Raw genomic sequence first — 10,275 nt, forward strand, 5'->3', positions numbered from 1 at the left:
TAATTTAAAGAATAGATTTAAGTGACTTGCCCAGGGCCACCCAGGAATCAAAAGGTGGAAGGTCCAGAGTTCTTGTTTCTGGGTTGATGGGCATCCCTTTGGTTCTCAAGCTGAAGGCAGGCCTGTATTTTGGTTTACACGGCACAAGAGAACAAGGAAAAAGCATCAGTTCAGTTCAGTCACTCAGTTGTGTCCAACTGTTTGCAACTCCAAGGACTGCAGCACGCCAGGCTTCCCTGTCCATCACCAACTCCTGGAGATTGCTCAAACTCATGTCCACTGAGTCGGTGATGCCATCCAACCATCTCATCTTCTGTCCTCCCATTCTCCTCCCACCTTCACTCTTTCCCAGCATCAAGGACTTTTCCAATGAGTCAGTTCTTTGCATCAGGTGGCCAAAGTATTGGAGCTTCAGCTTCAGCATCAGTCCTTCCAATGAATTTTCAGGACTGATTTCCTTTAGGATTGACTGGTTTGATCTTCTTGCAGTCCAAGGAACTCTCAAGAGTCTTCTCCAACACCACAGTTCAAAAACATCAATTCTTTGGTGCTCAGCTTTCTTTATGGCCCAAATCTCACATCCATACGTGACTACTGGAAAAACCATAGCTTTGACTAGATAGAGCTTTGTTGGCAAATTATTGTCTCTGCTTTTTAATATGCTGTCTAGAAAGCATAGGATTCTCAAATCTGCACTCATTTCTTTCACAGATGAAAAAACTAAGTCACAGAACAGTAACGAGGCTTTACTATTCAAGATGCATTTGTTTATTCATTAATTCACTTAATATTTATTCATTCAACAAAGATTCATAGAGCACTTCTTGCATGATAAGCCATTTTGAATTCTGGAAACACACTGAACAAGACAAATTCCCTGTTCTTGAGGTGCTTATATGTCAATGGGGAGAAGACAGTCAGTAAGCAAGTAGACAAATGCATTTTACACTGTATCATGTTGTGCATAAAAAGCCCACACAAGGGAAGGGAAGTGTGTATGTATTCAAGGGGAAGAGTTGATATTTTATATATGGTGTCCAATGAAGGCCTCATTGATATTTCAAGCATTTGAGCAGAGATATGGATAGTGGGAGTAAGACATGCAGGTAGCTGTAGGAACAGCTTTCCAGACAGAAGGAACAACATATGCAAAAACCTTGAGGTAAAGCAAGGAGGTCAATTTATCCAAAAGAAGCCAGCAAAGGGAAGTGTCTTAGGCAATGAGATCAAAATGCAAAAGGACCAGCATTTTAGAGGACCTGGTCAGCAGCTTCAAGGACTGCAGTTCTTACCCTGACTGATGTATAAGATAATACGGGTGGAAGGATGAGGTAATCTGGTTAACATTTGAGAAGGGTCACCCTGGCTGTTATGTGGAGAAAAGTCAGGAGTATGTGAGGGAAGTGTGTGAAAGGGAGGTCAGCTAAGTGGGCAAGGGATTCTGCTGAAATTGAATATTGACCAAAAACATGGCAGGGATAGGAAAAGCTATCACAAACTGAACAGCTATGGCATGAAATGTCAACTTCAAGGCACAAGCCTTTCTCCTTATCATGCTGGGTATTTAATAAGCTTTAGAAAGTTTAAAGTACTCCTTCTGGGTGAGTAACAGCAACTGTATCTAAATTTCATTCAGTGTGTGCTCTTTACGATATAGATGCCAAAAGATGACCACATAGAAGATGCACCTCAGGCATGGAAGCACAGTTCATTCAGATGAGACATATTCTAAGATACTGCCTCCACAGATCAAAAGATAAGTGAAGGAAGGGAGTTGATGATGGGCTGAGCATCCCTGCTGGAGGATGCAGGGTGATATTTGAGTTAAGCTTGTAGATACCATGTCAATAAACTTGGATTCAAATCCCAGCTCTGCTTTGCAAGCTGGGTGATGTTGGGCAAATTCACCTGCTGGAGCCTCTGTTTCCTCATCTGGGAAATGGGGTTAATAATACAGGCTCTATCATTAGGTCAGATCATTTACAAGCTCAGATCACTGAGGTGAAACACTTACTACTATTTTTCAGTAGTAGTCAGACTCATTAAAGATTCATTTTCATAATTCTTAAGTTTATTAAAGGAGCCTTTTCCATGGAAATGCTTATAAAGCAAGTTATTTTTATACTTCAGGCTTCATTTGCTACCACTTAAGATCTTCAAGAAAGTTTAGCAAGAAAATTATAGGTCTCAATCATTCTGTTAGTTCTTTGTCATCAGGTATTTCATCATCAAAATTACCACACTGTGTCATCAGTATACGCTATGTTAGAGTCTAAGATTTTAATGTGTAAGCAATCTCACTTAGCAGGAAGGTTCTTTGTGAATGAATTTATCAATTAGCAGGTAACAAAAGACATAAGCAGAATGATCATAATGAAAAGGAATTGTAATTATTTTACTTGCAAAAGAGTCTAGATATTGGTAGATAAAAAAAGGTGTACTGATTCAAAAATCAGTTCAGTTCAGTTCAGTCACTCAGTCGTGTCCGACTCTTTGTGACCCCATGAACCGCAGCACACCAGGCCTCCCTGTCCAACACCAACTCCCGGAGCTTGCTCAAACTCATATCTGTTGAGTTGGTGATGCCATCCAACCATCTCATCCTCTGTTGTCTGCTTCTCCTCCTGCCTTCCATCTTTCCCAGCATCAGGGTCTTTTCCAATGAGTCAGTTCTTCCCATCAGGTGGCCAAAGTATTGGAGTTTCAGCTTCAGCATTTGTCCTTCCAATGTATACTCAGGACTGATTTCCTTTAGGATGGACTGGCTGGATCTCCTTGTAGTTCAAGGGACTCTCAAGAGTCTTCTCCAACACCACAATTCAAAAGCATCAATCCTTTGGGACTCAGCTTTCTTTATAGTCCAGCTCTCAGATCCATACATGACTACTGGAAAAATGATAGCTTTGACTAGATGGAGCTTTGTTGGTCAAGTAATGTCTCTGCTTTTCAATATGCTATCTAGGTTGGTCAAAACTTTTCTTCTAAGGAGCAAGTGTCTTTTAATTTCATGGCAGCAGTCACCATCTGCTGTGATTTTGGAGCCCCCCAAAATAAAGTCAGCCACTGTTTCCACTGTCTCCCCATCTATTTGACATGAAGTGATGAGACTGGATGCCATGATCTTAGTTTTCTGAATGTTGAGTTTTAAGCCCACTTTTTTACTCTCCTCTTTCACTTTCATCAATAGGCTCTTTAGTTCTTCTTTGCTTTCTGCCATAAGGGTGGTGTCAACTGCATATCTGAGGTTATTGATATTTCTCCCTGAAATCTTGACTCCAGCTTGTGCTTCATCCAGCCCAGCGTTTCTCATGATGTACTCTGCATATAAGTTAAATAAGCAGGGTGACAATATACAGCCTTGACGTACTCCTTTTTCCGATTTGGAACCAGTCTGTTGTTCCATGTTCAGTTCTAACTGTTGCTTCATCTGCATACAGATTTCACAAGAGACAGGTCAGGTGGTTTGTTATCCCCATCTCTTTAAGAATTTTCCACAGTTTGTTGTGATCCACACAGTCAAAGGCTTTGGCATAGTCAAAAAAGCAGAAATAGATATTTTTATGGAACTCTCTTGCTGTTTTGGTGATCCAACAGATGTTGGCAATTTGATCTCTGGTTCCTCTGCCTTTTCTAATCCCAGCTTGAGCATCTGGAAGTTCTCAACAGTTCACGTACTGTTGACGCCTGGCTTGGAGAATTTTGAGCATTACTTTACTAGTGTGTGAGGTGAGTTCAGTTGTGTAGTAGTTTGAACATTCTTTGGCATTGCCTTTCTTTGGAATTGGAATGAAAACTGACCTTTCCAGTCCTGTGGCCACTACTGAGTTTTCCAAATTTCCTGACATATTGAGTGCAGCACTTTCACAGCATTATCTTTTAGGATTTGAAATAGCTCAACTGGAATTCCATCACCTCTACTAGCTTTGTTCATAGTGATGCTTCCTAAGGCCCACTTGACTTCACATTCCAGGATGTCTGCCTCTAGGTGAGTGATCACACTATCGTGATTATCTGGGTCATGAAGATCTTTATTATATTGTTCTTCTATGTATTCTTGCCACCTCTTCTTAATATCTTCTGCTTCTGTTAGGTCCATACTATTTCTGTCCTTTATTGTGCCCATCTTTGCATGAAATGTTCCCTTGGTATCTCTCAAAGATCAGAGTCCTGGGCAATTTGTACCTTCCCATTTTATGATTCTTAGGTATTGAGTTTTCCTTATTTTGCCACTTATGTCATAGTCACAAAGTGGTTGCTTATCTCATAGCTCTGGACATTACATCCTCATGGCAATCACATTGAGAAAAACAGTGGAGATAATGATGCTGTCTTCTACAGGGGAAGGGAAGACCCCAGTGTACATCCCCTCACCTCTCATTGGTCAGTTTATGACCATGTAGCATTTCTAGATCCTTTTGCTTCTCTTTGAAGGAAATGGTTACCATGCCTGCTATAGATCAGCTATTCATAATCCCTATAGATGAGAGGAAGCCACATTCCTTGAGACCAAGGTCTGTTTGTTTGCTCTTACATACAAAATCACGATAGTTTCAGCAGGTAAGAAGTACACTTGTGTTGTGTCAGCACTGGGTCAGGGATGACAATTGGACCTGGGAGTGTCTGAATGAGTATTCTAGATAGGGTAGTGTTGGGTGGTGTTTCTAGAAGTGACATTTAAGCTATAGTCTGAATCCCTCCGATCTAGTTGTGTTAGAGGAACAGGAACATGGCCATGGTGGCTGGGTGTGGTGGTCATTGAGGCTAACATATAGGCAAGGCCAGGTAAGAGTTTAGGTCTCACTTTAAGTAAAATGTGATGCCATTGAAAGGTTTGAAGTACTAATACATGAATGACAATATCTGATTTATGTTTTCAAAATGATATTCTGACTTCTGAATGGTTAATGATTAGAGATGTCAGGAAAAGTAGTAGGGAGATGGGATGGATTAGGAAGCTCTTTTAGCCCAGTGGAGACATGGGCTGTGTAATAGGTAGCCAGCCTCTACATCTGCTCTCAGTGACTCTCACCTCTTGGTACAGGCATATCTCATTTTACTACTCACTTTGTTGTCCTTTGCAGATATTGCTTTTTTTCTTTTCTTTTTTAACAATTTAAAGTTTGTGGCAACCCTGTGTCAAACAACTCTATCTGCACTATTTTCCCAATAGCTTCTGCTCATTTTGCGTTTCTGTGTTACATTTTGGTAACTCTTGCAATATTTCAAACTTCATTATTATTACATCTGTTATGGTGATCTGTGATCAGTGGTCCTTGCTATTACTATTGTAATTGCTTTGGGCCAACATGAACCACACCCATATAAGATAGTGAACTTAATAAATGTGTATGTTTTGACTGCTCCACTAACCAACTGTTCCCCATCTCTCTCCCTCTCTCCTGCATGCATGTGTGCTAAGTTTCTTCAATCCTGTCCAACTCTTTGTAAGCCCAGGGACTGTAGTCTGCCAGGCTCCTCTGTCCGTGGGATTCTCTAGGCAAGAATACTGGGTCGGTTGCCATGCCTGCCTCCATGGGATCTTCCCAACACAGGAATCAAACCTATGTCTCCAGTCAAGCATTGCAGGTGGATTCTTTACTGCTGAACCAGCGGGGAAGCCCCTCTCTCTCCTAGGACGTTCCTCTTCCTTGGGCATGACATCATTGAAGTTAAGCTAATTAATAACTGTACAATAACCTCTAAGTGTTCAAGTGAAAGAAAGAGTAGTACATTTCTCACTTTAAATCAAAAGCTAGCAATGATTAAACTTAGTAAGGAAGGCATATTGAAAGCCTAAATAGGCCAAGAGCTAAGCCTCTTGTCCCAAATAGGTAGCCACGTTGTAAAGGAAATGAAAGGTTCTTAAAAGAAATTAACATTGCTATTCCAGTGAATGCACAAATGATAAGAAAGCAAAACAACCTTATGCTGATATGGAAAAAAAATTAGAGGTCTGGAGAGAAGATTAAATCAGCTACAACTTTCCCTTAAGTCAAAGCTTAATCCAGAGCAATGCTCTAAATCTCTTCAGTTCTATGAAGGCTGAGAGAGGTAAGGAAACTGCAGAAGAAAAGCCCAAAGTTAGCAGGGTTTGTTCATGAGGTTACACAAAGAACCTCTCTCCGTAGCATAGACGTGCAAGGTGAAGCAGCAAGGAGCTGATGTAAAAACTGCAGCAAGTTATCCAGAAGATCTAAGTAAGATAGTTAATGAAGACCTTCAACTGAAATAGGATGCCACGTAGGACTTTCATGGCTAGAGAGGAGAAGTCAATGCCTGACTTCAAAGCTTCAAAGGACAGGCTAACTCTCTTGTTATGAGATAATACAGTTGGTTCCTTTAAGTTGAAAACCAGTTCTCATTTAACATTCTGAAAACCTTAAGCCCTTTAACAATTATGCTAAATTTACCCTGCTTGTGCTCTACAAATGGAACAACAAAGCTGGGATGAGAGTGCATCTACTTACAACCTGATTTACTGAATACGCCAAGCCCACAGTTGAGACCTATTTATTGCTCAGATAGAAATATCCCTTTCAAAAATAGTATTGACAATGCACCTTCTCACCCAAGAGCTCTAATGAGCTGTACAGTGAGATTCATGTTGTTTTCATGTCTGCTAACACAACATCCATTCTGCAATCATTTCAACTTTCAGGTCTTAATATTTAAGACATACATTTTATAAGATTATAGCTGCCATGGATGGTGATTCCTCTGAGAGAGCTGGGCAAAGTCAATTGAAAATCATCTGGAAAGGATTCATCATTCTCGATGTCACTAGAAACAGTTGTGATTCATGGAAAGAGGTCAAAATAATAACTTTAACAGGAGTTTGAAAGAAATTGATTCCAACCTTTATGGATGACTTTGTGGGCTTCAAGACTTCAGTGAAGGAAGCCACTGCAGATGTGCTAGAAATGGCAAAAGAACTAGAATTAGAAGTGAAACCTGAAGACATTACTGAACTGCTGCAATCTCATGATGAAGCTTGAAAGAAGCAGGAGTAGCTTCTTGAGGATGAGCAACGAAAGTGGTTTCATGAGATGGAATCTACTCCTGGTGAAGATGCTGTGAAGATTGTTGAAGTGACAATAAAGGATTCAGAATATTACATACATGTAGCTGATAAAGCACCAACAGGATTTGGAAGGAATGGCCAATTTTGAAAGAAGTTCTACTGTGCATAAAGGGCTATCAAATAATGTTGCTTACTGCAGAGAAATCACTGGTGAAAGGAAAAGTCAATCCATGTGACAAACTTCATTGTCTTATTTTAAGGAATTGCCTCAGCTACCCCAGCCTTCAGCAGCCACCACTCCTAGTCAGTCAGCAGTTATCCACATCAAAGCATGATCCTCCACCAACAAAAAAAAAAAAAAAAAAAAAAAATTAGGCTCACCAAAGGCTCAGATGATGGTTAGCATTTTTCAGCAATAGAGTATTTTTAAATTAAAATATGTATATTGTTGTGTTTAGGCTTAGTGCTATTGCATACTTAATAGACTACAGTATAGTATAATCATAACTTATACATGCCCTCAGCAACCAAAAAATTTGTGTCATTCACTATACTGTGATATTTGCTTTATTGCAGTGATCTGGAACTGAATCCACAAAATATCCCAGGTATCTTATATTTATATTTTTTGGTAGTGACTTCTTACATTGTCCCACAATTAGTCAATGTGACCAATAGAATACAGCGTAAATGATATTCTGTTGCTTCTGAGGTTACAAAGACTATGGCTTCCCTCTTGGTCTCTCTTCCTTAGCTCTCTCACTCAGGGAGAAACATGCTCTCATGTTGTGAGCTCCCCTAAAAAGAAACCCATGAAGCAAGGGACTGAAACTTCCAGTCTGTTGCCAGCAGAGACCTGAGGCAGAACAGCAACGACCTGAATGACCTCAGACACATCCTTCCCCAGCTTATGTGGCTGCAGCCTGGCCAACAGTTTGCAACCTCATGAGAGACTGGAGCCAGAATCACCCAGCAAAGTCCCTCCCAGATTCCTGACCTTCAAAACCCCTATTGAGGTAATAAATGCTTGTTGTCTTAAGATACTCTGTTCTAGAATCATTCATTATGCCAAATAGAAGACTAATCTAGGTGGGATCAGTGGAGAGGGAGAGAATTAAAATTTTAGAAAATTCAATGCCTATGGACTTAACAAGAAGTCCTGTGTAAGCAGTGAGAGTAGAGTCTCATCAAAGTTAGCTCCCAGAAGTTTCACTTGAGCATCTGGGGGGATTTTAATGCCCTTTGTAGAGGAGAGGAGATTTAGAGAAAAGACAGGTTTGACTAAGAGTTTTGCTTTGGGCATGTTAGGTTTGAGATGTTAATTATTTCTCAGATGAGTGAAATCAAGAAAGAGGAAAGTGGTTTCAGAATATCTAGAATATACCTGGTATTTAAAGGCTGTGGAACAGGGTATGGTAACTCAGAGGAAGTGTATCGAGAAGAGAAGGGTGCAGAATGTGGCCTTGGGCCCCTCAAGATTGTTGTTCTTATTGTGAACTTGACCAGGGAATGAAAAATGAATATCTATATTAAAACAAACTCACCTTACACATTAAAACTCAAAGTACACACAAGTGTTAAGTTGTCCATGCTGAGTCTATTCAATATCAGGCATTCCTACCAAAGAAAGCTTTTAAATCTCTTTATGATGCGGTGTTTGTGCACTGTGGGTGTTTATTAAGATTGCTAAGGGATCTTAACTCTTGAACTTCCTAACACTAGGCATTCTTTCATCTGAAACCTTTTTATTGAGTGACCATAAATGTGTAAGTTACACATGTATAGTTATGCACAGCAACTTCCAATGTGTCTGAATTTTCAAGGAAACATGTACCATGGCTTTGGCTATTTATGAGTGGAAAAATCTAGAAGAAATGTATCTCCATTTTATATTCCTTTGCAAATTATAGCTCAGTATGGGCCTTTAAAATTTTTTTTTGCTTTATTTCAAACAACTTGCTTACCCTGAGTTCTCCAGGTATGTTAGTACATATATATATATACTCCTTTTTAAAATTTTTAATTGGAGGATAATTGCTTTACAATGTTGAGTGGGTTTCTGCCATATAGTAATGTGAATCAGTCATAAGTATACATATGTCCCCTCCCTCTTGAACTTCCCTCCCACTTCCCATCTTCTCTCTCTAGATTGTCACAGAGCACCGGGTTGATCTTCTTGTGTTATATAGCAATTTCCCATTAGCCATCTATTTTACATACATATATATAGGTTTTGGGGCTTCCCTGGTTACTCAGACAGTAAAATAATCTGTCTACAATGCAGGAGACCTGGGTTTGATCTCTAGTTCGAGAAGATACCCTGGAGAAGGAAATGGCAAACCACTGCAGTATTCTTGCCTGAAGAATCCAGTGGATAGAGGAGCTTGGTGGGCTACAGTTCATGGAGTCACAAAGAGTCAGATATGACTGAGCAACTTTCACTCAATGTATATGTTTCAGTGCTACTCTTTCAATTCATCTCATGCTCTCCTTCCCTCGCTTTATCTACAAGTATGTTCTTTATGTCTGCATCTCTATTCCTGCCCTTCAAATAGGTTCATCAGTAACATTTTTCTAGATTTTATATGCATATAAATACTTATGAGGGCTCTTTTCTAAATAATGTGGGTGTACCAGAACCTCATCATGCTTAAACTCTTTGGAAAGAGAAGAGGTTATCTTTTGCCCTGACAATTGGATTAGGGAAAATGAAAAACCATCTTTGATTTGAGGTCAAGTTCCATTACACTGAAAGCTTACAGTCTTCAAGATACAAAAGTAATATAGCAAGATATAAATTTTTTAAAATTATTTTATTTTATTTTTTTTCCCATTTATTTTTATTAGTTGGAGGCTAATTACTTCACAACATTGCAGTGGGTTTTGTCATACATTGACATGAATCAGCTATGGAGTTACATGTATTCCCCATCCCGATCCCCCCTCCCACCTCCCTCTCCACCCTATTCCTCCGGGTCTTCCCAGTGCACCAGGCCCAAGCACTTGTCTCATGCATCCAACCTGGGCTGGTGATCTGTTTCACTTTAGATAATATACATGCTATTCTCTCAAAACATCCCACCCTCGCCTTCTCCCATAGAGTCCAAAAGTCTGTTCTGTACATCTGTGTCTCTTTTTCTGTTTTGCATATAGGGTTATCATTACCATCTTTCTAAATTCCATATATATGTGTTAGTATGCTGTAATGTTCTTTATCTTTCTGGCTTACTTCACTCTGTATAATGGGCTCCAGT

This window comes from Cervus canadensis, chromosome 10 (genome assembly GCF_019320065.1).
Source record: "Cervus canadensis isolate Bull #8, Minnesota chromosome 10, ASM1932006v1, whole genome shotgun sequence".
Classification (NCBI taxonomy): Eukaryota; Metazoa; Chordata; class Mammalia; order Artiodactyla; family Cervidae; genus Cervus; species Cervus canadensis.